General features: G+C 49.5%; 1 protein-coding gene across 1 annotated transcript in view; it reads left to right on the top strand.

The window, feature by feature from the left end:
• Positions 1-242: 242 nt before the first annotated feature.
• The window catches only part of ZNF687 (zinc finger protein 687), a 45,876-nt gene continuing 18,418 nt past the window's right edge, over positions 243-27,700 (top strand). The window contains exon 1 of the mRNA XM_065420086.1: positions 243-270. The gene's annotated coding sequence lies outside the window, so the exon portion shown is untranslated. The remainder of the gene's footprint in view (positions 271-27,700) is intronic.

Here is a 27,700-nt window from a genome sequence, read left to right as displayed (position 1 = left end):
TGGAGAGGGAGGAGGGCGGGATGAGCCCCTGAGTGCCAGGCCCGCCTGCCAATGGTGTCTGTGCAAGGGGGGGGCGAGCCTCAGCGGGCGGGGGGAGGAGGGTGAAGCAGGAAGTGGCTGAGGAGCAGCTGTAGCCGGAGAGGGGCCTTGGGGCTGGGATTGGAGCCGCCCCCCCCTTCTACTGGAGCTGGGGCCGGGACCCTCCCCCACAGCGCCCGGCCAGCCGGGGAGGAGCCGCAGCAGCAGCCGCCTCAGCCCAGGGGCCAGCAGGTAAATACCCCCCGCCTCCCCCTGCGCTGGGGGCCCCCACCCCGCGCCGAGACCCCCCGCTACGCTGGGGACCCGCAGCCCCCCCCCGCAGCCGAGCCCCCCCGCGATTCTCGCCGGCCCTGGAGCAGGGGGGCTCCCACCCCAATTCCTGGGGGGACCCCGTAAAATGCAAATGCTGAATAAGGGGGAATCTTATTATGTGGGCCCCCAATTCCTGGGGAGTCTCCCTGCCCCCCCCCAGCGCGTGGGGAGTGAGTAAGGGGGAGGGGTGTTTCTGTACCCCCAAATGGGGAAGGGAAATAAAGGGGTCTTCCTAGGAGTCCCCCTAATTCCCGGGGAAGTGGTGTGAATAAGGGAGTCTCCCAAATGGGGAAAATAAAGAAGAGGTCTTAAGGGCCCCCCCAGGTTCTTAGGGGTCTCTCTAGGCACCCCCCAGACACAGAGTGAATAAGAGGCTCTGGTGCCCCTTCATTTCCTGGGGAGGAGGGTGTGACTAAGGTGGCATGTCTGTCTGGTCCTCCTCAAACATGGAGAAGGTGAACAAGAGGGTTTGATGGGTTTCCCCCAAATCTTGGGGAGCAGTGTGTGACTAAGGGGACTAGGTGCCCCCAAATGGGGAAATGAATAATGGAGGTTTTGTGGGACTCCCCCATTCCTGGGATCTCCCTGAGCTCCCCAGTGCCTGGGGAAGGTTGTTTGAATATGGGGGTATTTCTCTGGGACCCTGAACTATGGTGACTAAAGGGTGATGTCATTATGGGCCTCCAATTTATGGGGAGTGGAGTCTGGATTGGGGGATCCTCTCCCCCCCCCCCACCCCAGCTCAGTGGGAGCAAATAGGAGTGCTCTGGCACTCAGGGACTGCCCCCTCTGTGGCCACCCCCTGAGCTCTTGTGGATGTCTCACTACACAGCCCTTCAAACTCCTGAAGTGGAAACAAGGGGTGGGGTAGGTGGTCCCGCTCTGAGACCCTTTTATTTCCTAAACTCTCCATGTGTGGGGTGTGTGGCGGGATGTAATACAAGGGAATGGACGATCAGGGTTAAACCTTGTGGGAAGGGGGATGGGTTCTGCAAGGAAGTCGTGTACAGTATTAAAATGTAACTGTTACATTCTGCTACAGTCTATCCTGGGCTTCGGTCACTTCCTTTTGAGGCCTCTTGCCTTTTGTTTGTGAGGAGGAAGGGTTGTTAGACATCCTGGGCGTTTGGTGTTTTGCTTCAGACCCAGTTACTGCCTCCTGACCATCTCCCCCAGAAAGCCTCCTCTTTGCTAGTCTGTGGCTCTGCAGAATCATTTTGCAGGGCAGTCTTGTGGCTCTGCAAAATGAAGTTGTTTATGGGAAGAAGATCAGGTTTTTAAACAGAATTCATTCTCTCTGTAGTCAGCTGTGGGGTGTAAATAAGATCTGCGTTCTTCTGATGTTTAGGTTGTATCTGATCTAAGCAATGTCCCAGGATTTAGCGTGAGGGCCAGCAGTCGCTGATGACAGTCTATTGGAGTGCGTGAAAAATTGCCTGTCTATTCTGTAACACAGTGTGGTTCCATCTATGCTAGCAGTCCCACCGTTGCTAGCCTAGATCCGATGTGCAGGGGTTTTTACCACTGTCTTCCTATTCTGGTGTAGAGGACAGTGGTATAAGCACCAGTGAGCTATGCCTGTGCGTTCACCTTTAGCCTTAATTCTGCAGTCTCAGCTGTGTAGGAGGGCCCTTACTTTTGCATGGAGACCAAGTGAAACCTGTAGGGCTCTGCAAAGATGCAGGTGTCTACCTGCAGCTGATCGTAACATCAGGCCCTTTGTTAGCCATGGTGGAAACATTTCAGAAAATCACCCAAATAGCAGGTTTTTCTGACGCTGATGTGTTGTTTTTGTTCCATCTTGTGTGGTGCACGTCCTGCGTCGTTCGCTCAGCATTTTGCAAGGACGGGGACCTTATACAGTTTCCTTGATCTCTTCCATCTCTGATTTCTAACATTCTTCTAGGTCATCTATTTTAATCTCTGCTTTTGCTAATGTAAGATCGTCCTTTACCATATGTTTTGCAGGCTTTTATTTATTTGTACCGGAAAGCATCTAAACACACTTCTGGATACTGTAAAAATATTAATGTACTAATAGAAGCTGTGTGCAGTTATGGCACAGGGTCACTGGTGTGTGTGCGTGTGTGTGTCTAGAGTGAGAGAACTATGCATCTCCTTCCTTTTCCCCCTTGGCATTGCAGTACATGTGTGACATCATCTATTTCCAGTGTTGGACTGAAAGGAGAGATCCTGGCTGAGTTTGAAACTTGCGTTGTAAAACTTAATGTGGTGAAAACAGCATGAAACTCCATTGGCATAAAGATAACAGTGGGGTCCTCTAGAAATCTCAGAACATCAATCTGGGTGTCGTATTTGGCACTGGATGACTTGGTGAGGGTATGTTAGAAATGTACCAGTAGATGGTAATGGGGTTTGCAGACTTCCAGGTCTGGGAAGTCTCCATTGCCCTATGGTTAAAACATTGAACTAGGACTCGGGAAATACAAGGGGGTTCAATTGCTGACTGTCATTGACTCTCTGGGTGAGTTGCTTCATCAGTTTGTGCCTCAATTTCCCATCTGGAAAATGGGGATATTTCCTTTCCTCCCACCTTTGTCTTGCTTGGATTGCAGGCTCTTTCGGGTAGCTGCTGTCTCATACTATGTGTGTATAGAACACTTAGCAAAATGTTGATTGAAGTCTCTAGGCCGCTACTGGAACACTACTACTGGAGAAGAATGTAATAAAACACATTGCTTCATAAAACAACAACAAATGTTCATTTTAACCTGTTTGTGCTATTCTGGTGGCATGGTTCAGTAGCTACGTTAGCACTGCCTTACTCACTAAACAGCATTGTCTAGAGCAGGGGTCGGCAACCTTTCAGAAGTGGTGTGCCGAGTCTTCATTTATTCATTGTAATTTAAGGTTTCGCGTGCCAGTAATACATGTTAATGTTTTTAGAAGGTCTCTTTCTATAAGTCTATAATATATAACTAAACTATTGTTGTATGTAAAGTAAATAAGGTTTTTAAAATGTTTAAGAAACTTCATTTAAAATTAAATTAAAATGCAGAACCCTCCGGACTGGTGGCCAGGACCTAGGCAGTGTGAGTGCCACTGAAAATAATTGCCTACCCCTGCTCTAGAGATACTAGAAGCAGTAGCTTTTCTTCCTTTCTCTGCCGGGAAAAATCAGGCCTTAGCTGCATTGGGGAATTGCCTCAGTGCCCGCTGCGTGTGTGGTAACGCCAGGCTGAAGTGCGACTTGCATCTGTGCAACTTGACGGCTGGCTAAATGAGCGCAAATGCAAATTATAGCTTGACGCGGCTTCCCCTGTCTACACCAGGGGTTAGCACTGATGCTACTGCACAGATGTGTGAAATCGGGGCACATTCCTAGTGTAGACAAGTCCTGGCCCTGTGACCTTGGGGTAAGTCAGTTCTAGATTTCAGGCCTTAGTTCCCCACCTGTAAAATGGAATTAATACTGGGGGTGGGGGTTGTAATGCTTAGTGCTCGCCTAGATCTCGGTGAATTATCCAAAGGAGGACACTGTGTAGGCCTTGTCTATGCCAGGAGTGCTTTGCTAGCGTAGGTACTAAACCAGCAAAGTGCTCCTAGTGTGTTTGACGTTTATACCAGCAAAACCGCACACACTTATAGCTTATTCCAGCCCCTAGAGCGGAATACGCTACCCAGGCAAAAGCGCAGTGTAGCTGCTATAGCTGTATCTCCACTAGCACAGGGCTGCCAGCATAGCTTTCTCTGTCAGGGATCTCACTCTTCACGCTGGCAGAAGCCTGTAGTGTAGACACTGTCCCGAGTGCAGGGTATACACTGCAAAGTATTGTCCCATGGGGTCTCCTTTTCCACCTTAGACCGGCCATTATTCAGACTCTGTAGGGTTTTGTTTTGTTTAACAGAATCACTTCTTTCTCCTCGTGTTGCTGTTGAGACCAGTTTGTGTTAAAAACAACTTCAACAAAAGCCTGCCAATGTTTAAAAACTTCATTTTCCAGGCTGGCCAAATTCTAAGCAGCCCTGGATCTCAGCCACCACTTGTTTGTTTGGTGTCTCCAGAAATTAGCAGATGGTAGAGACTTAATTCTGTTAAACCTATGGGAATTTAATCACTAACCAGCCTCTAGTTGGGTTTTATGTCTCCTCTCCTGCAAGGGCAGCTGTGATCTGCTAGTAGATGGAGTACGGGACTGCGAGTTAAGTTCTCATTTCAATTTATTGCTTTGTTCCTTGGGTTCCCTGCTTGTTCCATGGGGAGAATGGAACTTACCCAAGATTTGTACAACAGTTCTAAGTATTTTCTATTATAAAATTGTTCATGTTGGAATTCTCAGTGCACCTGCATCAGTAGTTAATTTCCTGGGGTGGAATCTGTACATTGGGGCTGGATCCAGGAAAAACAGTGTTGTCTACTGATGGGTGAAGGGGACTGGGCGTCAGGACCGCTGGGTTCCACTCCTAGATTTGGTTCCAGAAGTTGGGGAGTGATTTTAAAGTGTGCTGTCATTGTGAGATCTAGTCAGTTTTTAAAAATAAGCAAAGATGATTTCAGGTATTATATCTGCCCCTTGGTCCTCCTGTCAGTTAGTGCTGTTACAGCCACACTTCCTTATTTATTTATTTTTAAATATCGTTCTCTCCCCTCTTTCACACAGCAGCACCTACACAAGCAAAAGGGGAAATTGTGCCTAGTTTTTCTGTTAATCCTGTATAATCAAAATGCTTATTAATGCAAGGGGGGGGGGGAGCACAAACAAGTGCTGTTAAATGCACAAAGGAAACGCCTGGAAAAAATAGAGGGATTTTGTTACTTATTTCTTACAGTTAACTTAAGTCTGGCTTGTTTAAAAAAAAAAAAAAAAAAATAGGTACTGTACAAAATCTTCAGGCAGACGTATATTTAGCTTAGGTCCTTTTCTGTTCCCTATCACTGTAGAGAAGCCATTTGTTTGTCTTTGCAGAGGTGTGTAGGCAACCTATGGCACACGTGCCAAAGGCGGCACGCGAGCTGATTTTCAGTGGCACTCACACTACCCAGGTCCTGGCCACCAGTCCGGGGGGGGGGGGGGCTCTGCATTTTAATTTAATTTTAAATGAAGCTTCTTAAACGTTTTAAAAACCTTATTTACTTTACATACAACAATATTTTAGTTATATATTATAGACTTATAGAAAGAGACCTTCTAAAAACGTTAAAATGTATTACTGGCACGCGAAACCTTAAATTAGAGTGAATAAATGAAGACTCGGCACACCACTTCTGAAAGGTTGCCGACCCCTGTTCTAACTAGAGCCTGTAATATAGTTGCTTTTCCTCCAGAGAACTCAAAGCGTTTTACAGCGATCGAGGAGTATTGTTATTCCCTTCTCTGTGCCTCCATTTTCCCCACCTGTGAAATGGGAAGTGGCTTGGCTTTGGTCAGAATAAATGGCGTTCCACTTGATCTGAGATCATCGTCAGCTGGTTTCGCTGCATCTTTCTGATGAGTGAGGCTGTTAGGAAAGGCTGGTGTTGGGAGCAGGGGGTTGGACTAGATACCTCCTGAGGTCCCTTCCAACTCTGATAGTCTATGATCTTCCCATTTGGCGTGGAGCAGTGTTAAAAGAGCTGCCTGTTAGTGAAGGGACTGGGAACTAGGACTCCTGGGTTCTGTTCCAACCTCTGCACTGACTCGCTGTGTGACCTTATGTAAGTTACTTCCGCCTCTCGCAGCTTCCATTTCCCTGTCTGTAAAGAGGGTTGAGACTTAATTCCTGGGCGCCTTAGATGCTACAGATCTCGATTCCCTGAGCAGAGCTGCTGATGGGCTGTGGGGGTTGAATGAAAATACCTGGAAGCACAGCAGAACAATAGTAATAACGAGGGAGCCCCATGGCTCCCTCCTCCAAAAATACTCCCATGGCCCTGTAAGGTAATTTAGCCTTGACTGTTAGCTCTGCCTTGAAATCCTGACTGTGGCTGAGAGTTCATGGCCAGCAGAAGGTGTTGCATCATTGTCAGCTTTGCCTCTGTTTAGCCTCTGCTCGATCTGGAGGGAGAGAGAGAGAGAGAGAGTTGAAACCCTCTGGCCCATTCAGCCCTCGCCCTCTCTGCTGAATCTGCCAACAAGGGGGCCAGTTAGCGCCAGAAGTGCTTGCGATGTGACTCCCCGTTCACTAGGAACGGGACTGCGATTTGGCCGTACGCATTCCATGCAGGCTGCTGAACAGCCGGGAGATGAGCGTGACAGCCAAGGGCTCAACCTGCAGTGTCTACACGGACCCTGCGTCACCCTAACTACACTGACCTAAGGCCTCCGCCTCTCGTGGAGTTGTGATGTCGGTGCGTAGGGGGAGCAAGGCTGGTGGATGTACGCTGGCGTAATTAGGACGACGTAAGGTGCCTTACACCGACCTAACTCTGTAGTGTAGACCAAGCCTCTCCTAGCTGATGCAGCCGTGCCAGCAAAACGGCGTGGTGTAATTAGGCCCAAGAGACAAACAATACCAGCAAAAGCACATTTATGCAGCTATAAGTGCGTCTACACTAGGGCTTGTACTGGCATAGCTGCGTCAGCAAAAAATCACCCCCCTAATTGGCATAGCTGTGCTGGTATAAGTTTTAAGTGTAAATCAGACCGCAGACCAGTGATACTCAGACTGAGGCCCGGGAGCCGCAAGTGGCTCTTTAATGGGTCTCCTGCAGCTCTTTGCAGCACATGATATTAAAAGGCTGTGTGATTTAATTATCAACCAGTCTAAGTTACTAACCAATCAGGATGCGTTTACCGTGTTGTTAACCAATTGTAGTCGATAACTAAAATTCGGACCAAGTATTATTTTATTTATATGTGGGTAATGTTGATGGCTAATTTGGCTCCGGAACCACTGAGGTCTGAGTATCACTGCATTAGACCGTGTCTATACTACAGACCTCTGCCGGCACAGCTCTGTGGGCTGTGAAGAGGTGTGATCCCTGGCCAGCGTGGCCGTGCCAGCAGGAGCCCGTAGAGCCTAGTGGGCACACAGCTATGCTGGCAAAGCCATGCTCTTACTGATCTGGCTTCTTTTCCTTGTGGTGGGTGGATTTACTGGAATACCGCTACATGTGGCCATTTTAATTTCAGAATAGCTTTCATGCTTTAAATGGATACCCTACCTTATTCCAGAGTAACTTCCCCATGGACACAAGCCCCTCTGTCTGGTCTCTGGGCAGGCCAGCCAACTGTGTTCAGATTCTGCCTCTTGGGGCTGGTCTAAACTGGGGGGGGAGGGGGATCGATCTAAGATACGCAACTTCAGCTACGTGAATAGCGTAGCTGAAGTCGAAGTATCTTAGATCGATTTACCTTGGATCCTCACGGCGCGAGATCGACGGCCGCGGCTCCCCTGTCGACTCCGCTACCGCCGCTCGCTCCGGTGGAGTTCCGGAGTTGACGGGGAGTGCGTTCGGGGATCAATATATCGCGTCTTAACGAGACACGATATATCGATCCCCGATAAATCGATTGCTACCTGCCGATACGGCGGGTAGTCTGGATGTACCCTTAGGGGAGTGGTGTTTGAGAGTCCTTAGGAGTTTTAGGCCTGGTCTACTCTTAGGTTGCCAAAAGAACGAGGAGTACTTGTGGCACCTTAGAGACGAACAAATTTATTTGGGCATAAGCTTTCGTGGGCTAAAACCCACTTCATCGGATGCATGCAGTGGAAAATATTGTAGGAAGATATATACACACAGAGAACATGAAAAAATGGGGGTTAAGGAGACTAATCAATTAAGGTGGGCTATTATCAGCAGGTGAAAAAAAACGTTTGTAGTGATAATCAAGATGGCCCATTTCCAACAGTTGACAAGAAGGTGTGAGTAACAGTAGGGGAAAATTAGAATGGGGAAATAGTTTTTACTTTGTGTAATGACCCATCCACTCCCAGTCTTTATTCAAGCCTAATTTAATGATGTCCAGTTTGCAAATTAATTCCAGTTCTGCAGTTTCTCGTTGGAGTCTATTTTTGAAGTTTTTTTGTTGGAGAATTGCGACTTTTAGGTCTGTAATCGAGTGACCAGGGAGGTTGAAGTGTTCTCCGACTGGTTTTTGAATGTTATCATTCTTGACATCTGATTTGTGTCCATTTATTCTTTTGCGAAGAGACTGTCTGGTTTGGCCAATGTACATGGCAGAGGGGCATTGCTGGCACATGATGGCATATATCACATTGGTAGATGTGCAGGTGAACAAGCCTCTGATGGCGTGGCTGCCATAGCTACAGCGCTCAGGAGTGTGAAGATTCCAGACCCCCGAGCGCTGGAGCTATGCCGACCTAACCCCGTGTAGACGCAGCGAGGTCAACAGAAAATGCTTGTCGCCCTAGCTACTGCCACTCAGGGAGGTGGTGTAGGCTGTAGACTTCCATCGCTGTAGGGTGCGTCTATGCTGTGTGTGTGGGGGAGGGGCGCTGCACAAAGAAACATGCATAATGGCCAAGTTCCAATCACCCACCCCTCCCTGGGGAGGGAGGGGAAAACAACCCTGGATGGCTTCAAATGTCCAATCAACAGGTGTGGCAGAGTATTTTTTCCTACCTCGCCCCCTGGAAAGGTGAAAGGAGCCATCACTGAGCACGCCAGAGACAGGAAGGCATGAGGGCAGGGAATAGATGGGGGCCCATTTCCCAAGATAAATGGACACAAGGGAACTGATTCCAGGAAGTAACGGGTTGTCCTCGCCGAGCGAGTGGCCAGCCATGGATTCCACCAGGGTAAATTCAGAATTAAGCTCTTGGAGAGCCTAGAAGTAACATTTTCTGTAACTGAGACTGTGGAGTGGCCAAGCTTCCTACACCTAGCGGCTAACATCTAAAACCCTGCTGCTTTTATTTCTTAAATAGGATATCTCCATTACTTTATCTCCTAGAACTGGAAGGGACCTTGAAAGGTCATCGAGTCCAGCCCCCTGCCTTCACTAGCAGGACCAAGTACTGATTTTGTCCCAGATCCCTAAGTGGCCCCCTCAAGGATTGAACTCACAACCCTGGGTTTAGCAGGCCAGTGCTCGGCTGTGCTGTAAAATACCCCTATCTGGAATGGATCAGGTGGGGTTGGAGGTTGGAATTCTGACCAGGCCGTTTTTGGGGAGTGCCACGGTTACCTGTCCTTCCTGCCCGGGGAGGGTTCAGTTGCTGACGTGGGAGAGAGGGCGTGCCATGGACGGTAGGGAAAGGAGTAACCCCTCCCAAATCATGCAAGTGCCGGGTGGCAGTAGGCTGGATGTCACAAGGGACAAAGACGTTAATCTTGGCTAGCTACACAGCAGGTGGAGAATAGGGAAGAAATTCTGAGCCAGAAGCTCAGAAAAAACAGAGAGACTGTGTGATGGAGGGGTTCATGGAGCGTGTCTCAGATGGCAGGAGATGCAGAGGAGAAGGCTCTTGCACCAAAGGGTAGATTATGTGGCTAGACAAGCAGGGAGCAGCATAGAGAGAGAGTGCATCAAGGTGGTTGGCTGGTGCTAATCCATAGTGGGATTTAAAACTGAGGCGGAACAGGCCCCTGAAACAAATCTGGAGCTGGTCGGGATACCAGAGGAAGGGGGTGAATGTGCCTATGCTGCCATGTCTGTGTGAGGTCAGCAGCAGCACATGCTGGGGTTGGCAGAGCTGGGACTATGAGGTGCGCTCAGTCGCTTGCCCATCCGCTGGGAGATGCACCAGCACATTAGGTACGGCCTAGAGGCATTCCTTACAAACAGTCCCTTGTGAGACACTCGCTTATCTGATCATCTCCATGTCAGGAAATCCTTCCAACAATAACAGACTTTGTTGGGAACCACGTTCTGTAAGCTACAAAAGCCCAGAGATTCAGGGCACATGTAGCGATGTCCTTGCCACTGATTTGGATCCTGTACCCCCAAATGCTCCCGGATTAGGCCCCCTTGCTGGCCATTTTTGTAGCATGGCTTTGGAAACATCTGGAGATGGAGACTTTCCACCACTCGAAAAACCATCTTTGAAGCCCTGCCCCAAACAGCCCCCCTCCAGCATACAGAAAAAGCACAGCTGCTCATCTGTTCATGCCCTTCTGAAACCTCCTTTGGGGCTGATCCTTTCCTCGTTTGGTCTCAGCCCAGGGGTGAGCTTTTGGTGGAAAGCTCAGTGTGTCTCTCCGGGTCTATTTCATTTGTTGGGTGGGGGAAGACATCTGCACCTTACTGGAAATGACCCTGTGGACCAGCAGTAGCCCATGAAACCGCTGAATAGCGTCATACTTGGCACGTGGACATCACGCCTCACAGAGCAGGTGCCCAGCATCTTTTAAGGTGACCATTTGATTATGAATTTTGTATTGAGTTAGCAGCAAGAGCTATGCCCCTCTGCTTTGTCATGGTTGGGGACAGGGCCTCACGATATCTTTTGGGCTCGATTTATTGGGTAGCTGGGGCCAGGAGAGTACAAGAAACTGATTGGAATACAGACCAAGGAGTCAGGACATCTGGGTTCTGTTCTGAGTGTTGCTACTTACTTGCCACGTGTCCTTTGTCACATCACCATGCCTCAGTTTCCCCATCTGTGAATTGGGAATGATTCTTCCCTACCTCTCAGGGTCGAGGCTTTCATCCCTTAATGCCTATGAGGGGTTTGAGCTCGGTATCTCTGTTAAAGCTTTCCCTGTTGTAGGCAGTTTTGGTGCCAGGATATTGGAGAGACAAGGTGGGGGAGGGAATATCTTTGATGATTGGCCCAGCCGTTGAGCTTACAGAGCTCTTCTTCAGAGTGGCTGTAGTGTTTGAAGAAAAAGGAAATTGCAGGTTAACCCCAGAAGTCGGGGAACTCCAGGTCTTTTGTGCGTTTGTGGTTTCCATCAAGGAGCCGGGGGCTTGGCATAAAGATCACGGCTTATAAAAGCACCTGGACACTTGCTGAGTTGCTTTGTCATAGAGATAAGTTAACAATGCCTGCGTTTTAACTAGCCTCTTGAGGCTTAATGCTGCCCATCAAGGTGAAAAGGATCCAGCTTATGCCTTTGGGGTTTCTGCTAATGTTTGTTTTTCCTGCAAGACATCTAGGAATCTTTTAGCACAATATCTGTCTAGCAGCACTTCTGCCCACCCACCCTTTCAGCTTGGAATCTGCACAGTGCTGATGAGACATTGCCATGGGTTTGTGGGTCTAACACCAAATTCTCTCACTCCTGTTTTTCCACCCATGCTGGTCTTGTTTGCCAGCTGTTTCTTTCCTCTGGGTTACACGCTGCTTTGCCCTTCTCCAGTGTCTTTTATCCAGGGATCTCGAAGCACCTGAAAGCCCACGATCTCCCTGTGAGGCTCTAATTTTAGTGTGGGGAAACTGAGGCACAGCAGTGCCGGGACTGGCTCAAGGTCGCCCAGCGAAGCGGGCCAGAGCTGGGGAACAGAACAAAGGTGTTCTGACTGTTGTCTAATCTAACCTACCACAGCGACTCCAGAATCTGACCATCTTTAGGAAACGCCGCCAAACCTTCCTCTTTGGTAAAGCCTTTCCTCATGGCAGGAATGACGGTCTCAACACTAACCCCCCCATCTACCCAACCCCCCCCCCCACCACCTTCAATAAACCCGGCACAAACAAAGCAACCAGCACATGCACAGCCCCCGCCCCAAACCCAGCCCGGATTTCACCCTGAACAAGGAGAAGAGCTGGGGGAACTCCATGAAGGCCACTACGGACTTCACTGCTGCTGGAGGTTTGATGAGGGCAGCGCACAGATGCTGTGGTGATGGGCAGCAGGACAATATCCTAGCTAGCTGGGAATGGAACCCAGGAGTCCAGCGGTGTTTGCTGTGACTGCTGCCTGTCTTCCCTTTCCTCACCCATCTCCCCCCTTTTTCCTGGTGCTGGCCCCCTGGTTTGATGAACAGAATCTGAAGCCGAGAGACCTGGAATACCTGTCTCCCCTCCTCCCCCCAGTATCTCCCCCCAGTGTGGTGTTGAACCTGCCAGGCTGGTCACGGTGAGCTCTGGATCCCAGCCCTGGCAGATGGCAAGGGAGGTGGAGCTCCTCCCACAAATTAGTCGATGTTGCTGGGGGCAAGGCAGAGAGGATGGCAGCGGAGGTGCCTAGGATCGGATGGGTAGCTGCTGCCTTAAACCGCGCCTCCTAGCCAGGGCCATCCTCCCAGAAGGCCAGCCGCCGCCGCTGAGCAGTTTGGGGCTTATTTTGCCAAACCTCCCCTCCCACTGCAGCTGTCCCTGCTAAGTCCTGACCTCATGATGTCACGCTGGGCGCAGAACGTGTTGCTGCTGCTTGTTTAACCAGTGTGGCTTTCTATCATCCCCCTCCCCTTTCCTCCATGTGAAACCCGAGCCCGGTCCTCCCGGCCTGCTGCACTCCTCCACGGAGCTCCCTTCTAGCAGGTTAGTACCGCACCGGGTGCCTGGCTCTGGAAACTGAAGGGTGACTGAGTTGGCAAATCACGCCGCTGAAGATTTGCTAGATAAGCAAGCTCTGATGGGATCAGGCAGGCCGAAAGCGAGAAATGCGGTGTACGGGGATTTTTGAAATAGGTGCTGTGGTTTTGGAATAGGTTGCCAAACAAACGGGGGTGTATCACTGGGGGAAGCTGTGAGTGAATTTGGAGCATTGTGTAGATGTGGCATTTCTTATATGCCACCCGAAGTGTGCGTGGTACTCTGCAGAACAAAGACGCAGGTCCCCCTTAGCTGAACAGCAAGTGAGAATGGTTCACCGGGGCTCCATGCATGGCATTGAAAGTGCCCTGATAAATTTCAGTTAAGACTGTTCTCTGTGGGGTCAAAGCAGGGGAACTGGGATTTGGGTTCTGTACCCAGCTCTGTCCCTGACTTGTGATCTTGGGCATGTCAGTTCCCACTTTGTGCCTCAGTTTCCCCATCCTTAAATAGGGTGTAATATTCCTCTGCTCCTATGTGGCTTGTGAGACTTAGTGTTTGTAAATCCCCAAACTAAAGACACTCTAGATGCACAAGGTTGTTTATAAATGGTGTCTCTCCTCCAAAGCTCGGCTGAATCCCTTTCTGCTTTCTATCTTTGCGAAAATAATTATAGTGCCCAAAAGGAGCAAAGTGCGGAGGGAAGAACGTTTGAGATCTTTAGAAATTGTCCGGCAGGGAGAAGTAGGCTCATAGGTTCCCAGAGAAGTCAACCTAGGTGTGGCATAATGCAGAAAGCTTGGAATGCTTTAGTTGGCAGGGAGAGGAAAATATGGCTCAGGAACAGGTATGAGATTTGCAGAGCCTGCCAATGAAGTGAGAATCATTGAGTAATGAAACAGAAGCAACATGGTCTAGTGGTCAGAGCTGGAGACGAGGGCTTCGTCTACACTGAGCTATACCGGCAATAGCCTCTACTGTGGACACAGTTATATTGGTATAAATGTGCTTATATCAGCATAAGCTATATTGCTATAAGCACTTTTATAGTGACATAACATTGTCTATACTAGGGCTTTTCCCAGAAAAGCTGTGTCAGTTTTTAAAAAAATAAAATAAAATCCCCATTCCCCCCCAGAACTGACAGCTATGCTGGTAAAACCTTTGAAAGTATACTAGGCCGAGGTATCAGAACATCTGTGTTCTGCTCCCGGCTCTTTCTATGTTAGGTTTTACAGGTGTGGTAGTAGCACACGTTAGCTAACATGGTGTAAAAGTCCAGTGTGGACAAGACAGCGTACGCTTTAACATACACTAAACTAGGGTGACCAGATGTCCTGATTTTATAGGGACAGTCCTGATTTTTAGTCTTTTTCTTATATAGGCTCCTATTACCCCCCATCCCCTGTCCCGATTTTTCACACTTGCTGTCTGGTCACCCTACACTAAACTGATCACATTAACTGAGGCTTTTGACTTGAGCAGTTTAAAGTATACACTGCCTTGTTCTAAAAAATTGAGCTTAGATGTGGTTTAGATAACTGCACGCCTTTTAAATCTTACTCTGTACACAGCCATTGACTCACTGTTTGATCACTTTCCTTCCCTTTGCCTCAGTTTCCCCATCCGTAAAATGGGAGATAATACCCAACCTTGTCAGGTGCTTGAGATCTTAACGATGCTGTGTACATGCAGTCTTAAAATGCTGTTTAGAAATGCAGGTTCCTCTAGAAAGGAGGAAAGCCCCCAAAATACACACACACTCAGACGTGGGATAAAACTATAGTTCTCTAATAAATTCACAGCAGCCACCTGTCTTTATTGAACAACTGATTCTTTCTTATTTTTGGGGTGCTGTCAGGTATTTAATATCCTTTAAAAAATCTTCTCTGGTTTAGATCTTGTTTAATTCTTGGACTTCACTCCACTTGGGCAGTAAAATTATACTGTTCAGTTTCACTTGATTTTTCTTTGTCAGTTTCATATTCTGTGTCTCCTGCTAACTCAAGGCTGCAGTGTTCAAAATCTCCGATCTTACTGCATCCTATAGATTCCCTTTTTTTGGGGTAAAAAACCCACTAAAACGGCCTTTTGCATCTCACTCCTATTCTCTTGCTGTTTCTGGAGAGCAGAGAGGTTGAATGGTTAGAGCAGTCAGAAGATTCCCAACTCTTGCAAACACCATGAGGGAAGGTTTCAGTCCAAAGCCACTTCTCTTCATGCCAGCTTTTGTGAAAACTTGTTAAAACTTCTTCGGTCTTAAAATAAACCTAGCGCTTCCCTTTGATCTGAATGATCTGCCTTCACCGCAAAATCCAGGTACCTGCTCTGTAAAGCGTTCAGCGCCGCAGTGTTTCCGACCGTTTGCAATTGTGTGTTGGGCAAAGCAAGGAGCTCTCTGCTGTGGTGGCAGATTTGGCCCAAACACAAGGCTAAGCTGGTAGATCCTGTTGCATATACTAGGGTTCCACCCCCACCCCCACTCCCTTGTCCGCACCAGCTGGGAATCATGTCAACAATTAGCATTGATCTTCCATGTGAGCACAGCTTTGGGGGGGTGGGATCTACCCCCCGAGAGGGGAATTAGAACAGATGAGCACTAGCTGTTGCATAAATAACACACACAAAAAGCACGGCCATTGATTTCTTTTTTTTTTTTTTTTACCAGTTGCTAACAGTGCAGGATTTTGTTTGCGTGTGTGTGGGGTGAGGAGTGAAATATGGAATAGCGAGGCCAGGTGCTCCGGGTCTGTGCTGCTCCGAGATTTCTCCCTTCCCCTCCCTCCCAGTTCAAGGCCTTCTGTAGACTGTCTGCTCAAACGTTGGCCTGAGGTCTCAGCTGGGGAGAGAGATTATAGAACACCTGGCGCTAGTTTTGCTCATTAAAAACAGTTGCTCTTGAAGGGCCCACAAAGGCTGGAGGTTTTTTTGTTTTGTTTTGTTTTTAAAGCAGGGGAATGGTTTTAAAATAGCTCAAAACAGCCCTAGGAATGGTTGAGAAGGGAGTGGTTTGCCCAGCTCTTAATCTGGGTCTCCTCGCCAGGTAAATCTGTCATTTTCTTTGGGACTGCGTACCTCCTCTCCCCCGCGGGCGCTTGAGGCCTGGGAGCCGTGGGCCAGGGAGAGCTGTTCTAAAGGTTTCCTCTGTGCTTCGGAAGCTAATCCATTTGTCATGTGATCCTCCGGAACTCAGCCATTCCAGTTGGCCTTGGACGCAGGGACAGGCAGGGCTGAAGGCCTGGGGGTGGGAGGGAAACGTTCCAAATGGCGTTTAACAATTTCATTAAGATGTCGTGTTTTCTGAGGGTTGGTGGTTGTTGTTTTTTTAAATGCTCCTGGTAGGCAGGACCCTGCACTGGTCAGGAAGGGGAACAGGAAAAGCTGCTTTTAGAAAAAGCAGGCCCTTTAAATAGTCTCACCGTTCAGTCTCTCTTTTTGTCTGAGCCTTGTGTGCCTTTCTGGCTGTCCCTGGCACCAATTCTCTGGTGCGGTCTGTGTTCTCTGTGCACTGAGTGGGGACTTAATACTCCCAGCAATTCCGGAGCATCAGTGCACAAAGATGGCTTCTGTTGATAGACCCGAGGACGACTCCTCTCTTGGTATTTTTTAAGGGAGGGAGGGTAGTGGGTGGGATCCTCCAGCCAGCAGTCCTGGTTCCTAGCTAAGCATAAAGCCACTTGCACCCGCACTAAACCCCTAGGCTTTACAGTGCATCTGTGTAGAAAGCTGCCTAATATTAGTGGTAATGATTAGGGGTTAGATCCGAGGCTGGGACTCTAAAATCCGGGGTTCTATCCCTTGCTTTGGGAAGTGGTGTGGTCTAGTGCTTAGAGCAGAGAGGATGGGTTCCAGGCTCAGCCCTGCCGCTGACTTGCCGTGTGACTTTGGGCGAATTCCTTCCTTCGTCGTGCCTCAGTTTCTCTGTACGATGATGATGATGATGCAAACTCTCCTTGGTAACGTTTTCAGATGGCACAAAAACTGAGGGAGTGGTAAAGATTGAGAGGAACAGGTCAGTTCTACGGAAAGATCTGGATCACTTGGGGCGGGGGCTCATTTGAACGTGTCTTAATGTGGCCAAAGGCAAGGTCCTGCATCTAGAAACAAAGAAGGGTTGGCCACTTTGAGAAGATGGGGGGGGGAACTGTCTCCTGGAATGCAGTGACACTGAAAAGGACTTGGGGGTTGGGGTAGATAACCCCTGAACCTGAGTGCAGTACTGCACTCTAAGTGGGTAAATCTGATTCTTTGCCGTATAAACTGGGGAATATCAAGTAGAAGTGGGGAAGTGGTGTTATCTTTGTATATAGCATTATTGCAGGGGTGGGCAAACAACAGCCTGCCAGCCGTTTTAAGCTGGTCCTCGAGCTCCCGCTGGGGAGCAGGTTTCAGGGAGGGGTGCTTGCCCTGCTCCAGCCAGGGAGCAGGGTCGGGGCCACTCCATGCTGCTTCCAGAAGCAGCGGCATGGCCCTGTTCCGGCTCCTACGTGTAGTGGGCAGCCAGGGGGCTCTGCTCTGCACGCTGCCCCCGCAGCTCCCATTGGCCGGGAACTGTGGCCAATGGGAGCTGCAGGGGCGGCGCCTGTGGACGGGGCAGTGCGCAGAGTCGCCTGATTGCAGCTCCGCGTAGGAGCCGGAGTGGGGACGTGGCCGCTGCTTCCGGGAGCTGTTTGAGGTAAGTGCTGCCTAGAGCCTGCACCCCTGAGCCCCAACCTCCTGCCCCAGCCTTGATCCCCCTCCCGCCCTCCAAACCCCTTGGTCCCAGCCCGGAGAACCCTCCTACACCCCAAACTCCTCATCCCCAGCCCCACCCCAGAGCCTGAACTCCACCCCCCGCTCCAGCCCTGATCCTCCTCCCGCCCTCTGAACCCCTCAGTCCCAGCCCGGAGCACCCTCCTGCACCCCAAACCCCTCATCCCCAGCCCCACCCCAGAGCCTGAACCCCACCCCCCTGCTCCAGCCCTGATCCCCCTCCCGCCCTCCGAACCCCTCAGTCCCAGCCCGGAGCACCCTCCTGCACCCCAAACCCCTCATCCCCAGCCCACCCCAGAGCCCGCACCCCTTCCCACACCCCACTCCCCTGCCCCAGCCCTGATCCCCCTCCCACCCGCTGAACCCCTCTGTCCCAGCACCTACACCCCAAATTCCTACACCCCAAAATGTTTGCCCGCCCCTGCATTAGTGAGACTGTGTCCAGTTCTAGTGTGTACTTAAGCACTTAAATAAGGATGTTGACAAGTTGGGAAGGTTCAGAAAAGAGCTACAAGAAGATTCATGGTCTGGAAAGCCTGCCTTATAGAGGAAGACTAAAGAAGCTCAGGGTTTGTCTACGCTTAAAATGCTAAAGCAGACAGCTGTCGTGCTGTAGCACTTCAGTGTAGAATTCAGAATTCTTCCCGTCAGTATAGGTAATCCGCCTCCCCAAGAGGCGGTACTTAGGTCAACAGAAGACTCCTTCCATGTAGGCAGTGCTAGGTCAGTGGGAGAATTCTTCCCTTGACCAAGCGCTGTCTACATGGGGACTTAGGTTGGTTTAACTGCGCCGCTCAGGGGTGTGGATTTTTCACACCCCAACCAACATGGTTAAACAGATTTTGTTTTCTAGTGTAGACCAGGCCTCAGCCTGTTTAGTTTATCCAAGAGGAGTTTAAGGAGTGACTTGTTCACGGTCTGCAAGTACCTACATGGGAAAATTCCCGAGAGAGAGCTCTTTAATCTAGTAGAAAAAGGAAAGCAAGATCCAGTGGCTAGAAGCTGAAGCTAGACAAATTCAACAGTTTCAACAGGGAGGATAATTAACCATTGGAACAATTTACTTAGGGAAGTGGTGGATTTTTTTCATTGCTTTGGGAGTCTTTAAACTGAAGAGATCTGCTGTAGCTCAACCAAAAGTTAGCAGCTTGATGCAGTAATTTTGGGGTGACAGTCTCTGGCCCATGTTCTGCAGGAGCTCAGACAGGACCATCACGATGGTCTGTTCTGGCCTTCAAATCTTTGAAGCTCCATTTAGCCTGTGGGGGAGTTGGGTTTACACCACTCTGCAGAGACACGGGGACTTTTGCCTCTTAACGACATAGAAGACTCAGGATCCCAGGACATCCCTGAGGCAGGCACGCAGCTTTCACTTCCCCAACCACTCCAAGAAGTGAGGTTTTTACCCACGAAAGCTCATGCCCAAATAAATCTGTTAGTCTTTAAGGTGCCACCAGACTCCTTGTTGTTTTTGGGCTGTGGTGGTTACACCCCATCCACGCCTGAAGAAAGATGGCCTAGAGCTTGGCGTTAGGAGGTGCTGCGAGGTAGGGAGTGCTGTTGATGATTGAGCAGGGGAGGAAGAGGGGAGTCTCCATATGGTCTGGGTTTGAGAACTTAAGCTACGGCTTCGCTAGAAACACTGCAGCCCACCAGTGTAGACGCTCGCTAAAGCAATCGGAGAGGTTCTCCCATCGCTGTAGTTGATCCACCTCCCCGAGAGGCAGTAACTAGGTCACAGGAAGAATTCTTCTGTTGACCTAGCGCCACCTACACCAGGGTTTAGGTCAGCTTCGCTGCATCGCTCAGCAGTGCGGGTTTTTCACCTCCTCCCTGAGCGACGTAGCTGGATCCACCTCACTTTTTAGTGTAGACCCGGCTGTAGTTTCGATACACTTTTTGCCCCACTCCCATCCCTCTGCCATTGGGTTGGCCTCTAATCTGACCAACTTTTCCAGCTCTGCAATTAGCAGAGAGCAGCAGCCCATGGTCTGGTTTGTCTCCCTGTTGCACTGTGCTCTTTGCACACAGGCCATCCTTAGACAAGTCACACGTTTCTGTGAACAGGCTTGGGGGTGGGGGGAGGGTATTCGGTGGGGGGTGAGGATAAAACTTGATTCTCCTTACAGAAGCTGCTTCCTCCTTCTGCAAGGAGGCCATTTGCAACACGGCCTTTGCATTTCAGCCAGTGACTATTCTACCCACTGACAGTCTGGTCTGCCTTTAATAAGCATGTTGGGCTGATTACTGCAGTTGTTAAATAATCCAGTTTAATGCCCCCTGTAGGACTGAACAGTAGTTACATGGTTGAGTTGCAATGAAGACGCCCCTGTCACGGCAATACTGCGCGTGCCGCGTATCCAGCCAGAAATGGACGTGACGGGCTCACGGTTAATATGTGTGTGGACTAACCAGAAACCATATCCTTTGGCTTAAAATTGAAAGCACAAATGTTCCCTTAGATTATCAGCATGGCTCCCCATTAAGGGTTCCTCATTTTGCGAGACCCTGACGACAGTTGCCCACGGCTGGGATGCTTTTGAGTTCCAGACTATCCAAACCAAGAACAGGCACTGGGGCCAGAGGCTATGTAGTCACTCGAAAAAGAGTGACTTTACACCGAGCTCATCTCCATTTAAAAACACATCATCTTGTCCCAGACGTAGCCAGAACAAACTGGTCTCTGGTGTTTGTGTCTTGTGCTCTGTGGTGGAGGGGTGGTAGTTTGATAACAGAACCGTGAGCTTTTAGATTTGAAATCTTACATTGATCTCTAGTTAATTTTAAAACGGGGATCGTGGTGCTTGAAACCCTGGGCGGGGTTGGGGTGGCCTAGATCTGGGTTCTAATCCTGGTTCTGCCTCTAGGTCACTCTACGACTTCCCCACTCTGTGTCTGTTTTCCAGTCTGTCAAATGAGAGTGACTCCATACCAGGGGTCGTCGATAGGCGGACTGCCGGCCAAATCCGGACCGCCAGACACTTTTGAACGGACCGCAAAATCTTTTTGCCATCGTCATTCTAAACTTACCACCATCATTGTTATAATTTTTTATGATTTTCTCTGGAGTCTGGACCTTGACTATACCTTGACCAAGAAATGTGGATCTTGACAAAAAAGAATTGATTTACCCCCCCCTTATCAAGTGCTTAGATACCTGCAGATTAAATAGTACAGTAAGGACTGGTTCCTGAGTCACGCTGCAGCCTGGGTAGAGTGCCTTTCAGTCCCATCAGTAACCAAACTGTATGGCAGTGCAGTGCCCCCAAAACGATGTATTTTTTAGTCTCCTGTTTAGCTAACTCTGCTACAGTCCTAGTGAAGACAAGGCAGTTTGTAGTGTTCACGTCAGTTAGCAGGTCACAGTAAGCTGTAGGCTGTCCCGTGGCAGTTTGAGATAAAGACGGGGAGAGCCTACAGCTTGCCGTGACCTGCTAACTCATGTGGAAACTACAAACTGCCTTGTCTTCACCTGGATTTTACCATGCGTGTGTGAGCTCGAGTTAAGAACACCGCCTGTTTTCCTAGTGAAGACACAGGCGCACAGTTGCTGCGGTGCAGATGGGATCTCCGTGGAAGAGTGACTTCTAAGAACACACACAACCCCCCTGTGGGGGTGGAGGGGAATTTGCCATTGACACTAAACCACGAGGAAACGCTCATGTAATCAGCCCTGTGCAGAGTCAACGATCCTCCCTCAAGAGCAATTTCTTCAGGGAGCGATCAGTTGAAGAGCGTCTCTGGGAGCATGGAAGCTAGGAACGGTTTGTAAATGCCTCTTACTTTCTGTTTTTAAAACAGTGAGGTTTTCAAAGACAACGGAAGGAGGTTAAAATGGGGTCTGGTCTCCTACCGTGGGGGGCAGGGTGTATTTTTAAAAAGAAAAAGTAAAAAAAAATTAGAAGGGGCGCAGGAGAAAATAACTAATCTATGGAAACACCAGGACGACAAGGGGCAGAATTTGACTTACCCCTGTATTTGAGAAATGAAATGTCTGGGTTTTTCCCCCCCCAGTGGAGATCACGTGCCTCTGCTTGTACAAAGACATAAATGCAAATTGTTTATAGTAGAATAAGTGGGAGTAAACTGCAACGCCGGATGTTAGGGCAGATGTTGAATAATTAGTCTGATGCATAAATAAAAAGCAGCATGCAAGTTGCGTGTGACACCAGGCCGCATAATGACGGTGCTTGTCTCAACAGCAGAAAAGCCTACGTTCAATGTTTCATAAGCATTCTTTAAAATATGCCTATTTGATTGAGAATTCACTGCGGGTGAGAAGTGACAGCCCTGGAGACTGGTGTGTCTAGTATACCAGAACCAGTGTTTCATGGGCATTGCTCGTTCCCAAGCTAGTTTCAGTCTCTGGTTCTGCCAGGTCTTGGGCATTTCTATGGAGGTTGCCGCTGAAAGATTCTGTTCTGTCGGGGCTCTTATCCTGCCTTCGTCACCGGAGTGTCGGAGCGCCTTCCCGTTGTGAATTGTGATGTGCCCATCAGCTGTCACGGGTGGCTCGTTCCCTCTCTCCTCCCAAGGGAGAATGTTACGTGCAGGGGAGTGTTTTGTTTTGGTAGGGTTTTGTTTTCAAATGTTACACGCTGCGTTGTGTTTGTCAGGGAAGGCGGGTTGAAGTGCACCTGGCACTCGTAGCAGGAGGTGGGGAGGTCTGGGATGGGCCGTAGTTCCCACGGGAGATTGTTCCACAGCTGAAAGAAGCTCTGTCTGACGCCAGCCGAGCTGTACCCTGGGGGTGGAAAGTTCCTCTGGGCCCGAGGAACAGAGCTGCCAACTGAACTTGAGGCTCTTAGGTTATGTAGCTGGGAACGTGCTTCCCGCTGTCGGCAGCGACACGCTAGCTCTGCTTGAGCTAACAGCACCCTGACAATAGCAGCATAGCTGGCGTAACACAGACGGTGGCTCGGTTAGCTGCCCGAGTATGTATCCTGGGTGTGTTTGCACTCAGACAGCGAGTCCAAACTGCCGCCCCCGTGATCCTGGCGACACTAGCTCAAGCAGAGCTGCCGCCTGTCTGTCTGCTCCGGCTGGGAAGCAAGCTCCCAGCTGCAGTGTAGACGTAGCAGCAAACACCCAGCTGCAGTGTAGACGTCGTCTTAAATCTGCTGGGCCTGGGCCATTGAGCACTTTGAAGATCTGGACAAAAGCAAGTTTTACTGCTCAAAAGTTTCAGAGTAGCAGCCGTGTTAGTCTGTATCCGCAAAAAGAGCAGGAGTACTTGTGGCACCTTAGAGACGAACACATTTATTTGAGCATAAGCTTTCTATGCATCCGAAGAAGTGGGCTGTAGCCCACGAAAGCTTATGCTCAAATAAATGTGTTCGTCTCTAAGGTGTCACAAGTACTCCTGTTCTTTTTGCTCAAAAGTGAGGTTGTTTTGGTTACTGAAGCCGTGTCCAATGCTGCTTCTCAAAATTGAAGTTGAGCTGCGTAAGGGGACGTCTTTCACCTTCCCCGATGTCCAAGTTGGCATTCAAAAAACCCCTCTTGGTTGTCTCTTCTCCATGCCCACGTGCGGATGAACCTGTTCCTAGTAAGAGGGAAGCTGTGCGTAGAGAGGAGAATCGTTTGCACTGTCTATAGCCTCCATGTTAGTATTGGAGGGAGTGTGCACAGGTAAACTAGAAATCCAGGGAGCATGTTGAATCTGTTCCAAGGGGGAGAATTTCCCTAAACAAATCCTTGCTTTGTTGGCGTAGGCCAATTGTTGATTTTTTCCGGGACGTCTTTGTGTGCAGCAACTTGCTTGTCTCCTCTCTTGTCTGTAAATAGTCGTACCCTGCCAAACCGGGATGAGAAAAATCATTATTTGAAAAACGAACTTCCCTGCAGAATCGTGTGTGAGGCTAAGCGGGCCAGTGTGCTGGGAAAACGGATGGCAAATGATGGAGCTGAGCATAACATACAGAGGTCCTCTGTCCCTGCTCTTTGCAATCCCACTTCTTTTCAACATATCCCTTCTGCTGAGAGGTCTAATGGAGTCTCCTCCTCCCACATCACTTATGACATCTCTGCATTGTCGCTAGTCATGGCTGGAGGAACATCATGTGGTCTCTTGAAACTTGTTTGCGTAGGACGGGGTTTAATCATAGAGGAGGTCTCTTCTATTGCTAATAAAATCCCCTCTGTTCCTACTCGGGTGTCCAGCCCAGGATCGTTCCCTCCACTATCTTCTAGTCGCTCTTCTGTCAAATCTGCTTTTAAATGTCTCCGCAGACAGGGCTCCTCTTCCCTTGGGAGATGATGCCAGAGCCTTAATAGGTCTCAGTGTCACTTAAAGTTTCCCTTTTGTAAGTTCAGCCCATTCTCTGTATCACTTATCCCCTTGTGCCTCCCAGCCGTTTCCTTTCCTCCTATCGAAACCCTTCCCAATCTGGTAGACAACATTTTGCGCGCTCTCCCCTTTCAAGTGTAATGAGGACTCTGAACAAATTCTGTTTGCCACACTAGCCTCCCTTCTAGCGTATGTCTGCACTGCAATTCTATACACATGGCTGACCCGTGCCAGCTGGCTTGGGCTAAGGAACTGCTTAAATGCTTAATTGTAGCCATTTGGGCTTGGGCTCTGGGACCGTGTGAGGTGGGAGGGTCCCAGAGCTCACGTCTACATCTACATCACCACCCCTTAGCCCAGGGGTGGACAAACTTTTTTTTGGCCCGAGGGCCACATTGGGGTTGCAAAACTGTATGGAGGGCCGGGTCGGGAAGGCTGTGCCTCCCCAAACAGCCTGGCCCCCGCCCCCTCCCACTTCCTGCCCCCCTCAGAACCCCTGACCCATCCAACACCCCCCACACTCCTTGTCCCCTGACTGCCCTCTCCCAGGATGCCCCCACCCCTAACCGCCCCCGGGACCCCACCTCCTATCCAACCCCCCCCTGCTCCCAGTCCCCTGACTGCTCTGACCCCTGTCCACACCCCTGCACCCTGACAGGCCCCCCCGGGACTCCCACGCTTATCCAACCCCCCCGTCTGCCCCCCAGAACCTCTGCCCCATACAACTGCCCCTGTCCCCTGACTGCCACCGGGGACCCCCAGCCCCCTTACCATGCCAATCAGAGCAGCATGTCTGGCAGCCGCGCCGCCCGGACAGAGCCAGCCGCGCTGCTTGGCAGGAGCGCGCAACCCCGCCGCCCATAGCGCTGCCCGCCCGGCAGCGTGGCTGCAGGGGAGGGGGGATAGCGGGGGAGGGACCAGGGGCTAGCCTTCCCGGTCAGGAGCTCAAGGGCCGGGCAGGATGGTCCCGTGGGCCGTAGTTTGTCCACCTCTGCCTTAGCCTGAGCCCCGTGAGCCCGTGTGGGCTGGCACAGACCCTCCAGGGGTGTCTAATTGCAGCGTAGACACACTTAGTGTCTGTTTTGCAGGGCAGAGCTATTTGGCTGGGCACTGGAAGAGTACCACTGAGAAGCTCACCCGCATGGTATGATAGATGACATTGGTGCAGCGTGGGGATGTCTCTGGTGGTGGTCAATCGACTGAACAGAGAATGACCTCTTGTGAGGGTTAAAAATATAACTAGACGAAACCTACTTACTAAGCTGTCTACAGTGGCTTTCCTAGTGGTCTTTAAAACCCTGCTTATGCTCAGTCATCGTGAAACAGGTTTCTAATGAGGTCTCGAGGACACGAATGAGACCAAACCATGTATGAAAACAGGTTTAGCTGAGACTCAGAACTAGGTTTCTTAGCCCCGTTTGTCCCCATATGTGCTGGCCACCTGAACCATGTTAAAACATTTACTTCCACAGTGTCTATGTCGTTCTTAATCATGTTCTTAGAACACTGCAGGTCAATGTAGCTGCAGCTAGAGTGGCCCATGGAAATGCCTTATGCTAGTGCAGAGCCAGTGACCTGCTACACTTAGCCGCATGCCTTCACCATAAAGACCAAGTCTTTGGTTTGGTGCCATCACACAGGACTGTTTGCGGTGCCTTTCTACCTGGGGGGGAGGGATAGCTCAGTGGTTTGAGCATTGGCCTGCTAAATGAAGGGTTGTGAGTTCAGTCCTTGAGGGGGCCATTTAGGGATCTGGGGCAAAAAACAAAAAAATAATAATTGGGGATTGGTCCTGCTTTGAGCAGGGGGTTGGACTAGATGACCTCCTGAGGTCCCTTCCAATCCTGATACTCTATGATCAGTGGCTCTCAACCTTTCCAGACGACTGTACCCCTTACCCCTTTGAGGAGTCTGATTAGTCTCGTGTAGCCCCAAGTTTCACCTCACTTAAAAACGACTTGCTTACAAAATCAGACATAAAAAGACAAAAGTGTGTCAGCCGCACTGTTACTGAACAATTGCTGACTTTCTCACTTTTACCATAAATTATAAAATCAATTGGAACATAAATATTGTACTTGCATGTCAGCGTATGGTATATAGAGCAGTATAAACAAGTCGTCTGTATGAAATTGTAGTTTGTACTGACTTTGCTGGTGCTTTTTAGGTAGCCTAGTGGAAAACTAGGCAAATATTGAGGTGAGTTAATGTACCCCTTGGAAGACCTCTGAGTAACCCCAGAGTACCCATACCCCTGGTTGAGAACCACTGTTCTACAAAAGTTTGGAACGGATGCAGCCTTAATCTAGGTTAATATCATTCCGCAATCTGTTTTGTGCAGAGCCACAATAACAGAACCAGACCAGGCCAGGGGGTGTGTGCGCTGTAGCTGCGTTCTTTGCATGATGTGACTTTGCCATCTGTGAAAACATGCTGTCATTTCTTATTTAGGACGCTTTTCCTTGGTGTGCTTTGAGAGCCCGCTCCCTCACTGATCCCCTCTGCCACAGAGGAGCTGTTGCTTCCCACCGGTCGTGTAGACCACATGCACGTGTGCGCCAATTTTAAAACAGAACATCAGTATTCAGCCCAACAAGAGCTCTTCTGAGAAACTTGTCCTGTCCTTCCCCAAATAAACATAGCGAGACAGAATGGTTTTGCTCACATATGTGTTTGTGGGGACTCAGAACAATGTGCTGCTTACAGATAGTCAGAGGGCTTGTCTGCACTTGGAAACGCTATAGTGGGGGGAGGGATAGCTCAGTGGTTTGAGCATTGGCCTGCTAAACCCAGGGTTGTGAGTTCAATCCGTTAGGGGGCCATTTAGAGATTTGGGGATTTAGTTAGGGATTGGTCCTGCTTTGAGCAGGGGGGTGGACTAGATGACCTCCTGAGGTCCCTTCCAACCCTGATATTCTATGATTATCTATGTTGATGGAATGCTCCCATCAGTATAGGCAATCCACCTCTCCGAGAGGCAGTAGCTAGGTTAGTGGTCTTCTATTGACCTAGTGCTGCTACAGGGGGATTTAGGTCGGCTTAATACCCCTCGGGGTGTGGATTTGTCACGCCCCTGAGTGAGGTAGCTGTGTTGACCTGACACGTCCATGTAGCTAAAGAAGCCTGCGAGTCAAAGTACCAACTCCTGGAAGCGTCACAGTTAAGATGGGGGTGAAAAGCCCAGCTACTCGCAGAACCCTTACAAAGTTGTGAACAAGCATTAATGAGGCAGGGGAAATACAGCTGCTGAAATATTGGCCCAATCATGGAAGATCTTTCATACGTGGTCTTAGAATTGGTTTTTTTAAGTGTTTTGGTGTTTGCCAGATATTTTGCCACTTATTCCTACAAATCGATGACATCAAAGGGGCAATTCTTCTAGTAAACTTCATCATGAATATTTCTGAAGCTTAGGGTGACCAAACAGCAAGTGTGAAAAATCGGGACGGGGGTGAGGGGTAATAGGAGCCTATATAAGAAAAAGACCCCAAAATTGGGACTGTCCGTATAAAATCGGGACATCTGGTCCCCCTACTGAAGTTCCTGATGGAGCGAAGGGGTTAGATGTGGTTTATAGCACAATATTCAAGTGGGTTATCTGAAGGTTACTGCTAGAAGTCGGCGTATGTATGTGTTTCAGATAATCCACTCTTTGGGGCGTAAATTGGATCCTTTCCTGTTGTCAGTCTTTCTGCAGGTTTCAGAATCATAAGTCGCATTCAGATCTGGTGTAAGCAGTGCAATCATAGAATCATAGAATATCAGGATGGCCCCTTTATGATGGCGAGAGATGGGAAGATTTGTTTTATTCTGATCTTTTGGGCAGGTTGAAAATTTTACATCAAAACTGTTTTTTCAATAGAAAAAATCGGGGTTTTGACTAAAGTTTTCCCCGGCTGTCCACAGAGAACTTTGGCTGTGTTCCAAGAGGCAGTAAAGAATTTTTTTCAGATCCCATGGGCATTCCGATGAGCACGTCTT

Source organism: Emys orbicularis, chromosome 20 (assembly GCF_028017835.1).
Source record: "Emys orbicularis isolate rEmyOrb1 chromosome 20, rEmyOrb1.hap1, whole genome shotgun sequence".
In the NCBI taxonomy this organism is placed as follows: domain Eukaryota; kingdom Metazoa; phylum Chordata; order Testudines; family Emydidae; genus Emys; species Emys orbicularis.
The sequence above is the reverse complement of the archived record's forward strand: the minus strand, read 5'-3'. Positions and strand labels throughout refer to the sequence as shown.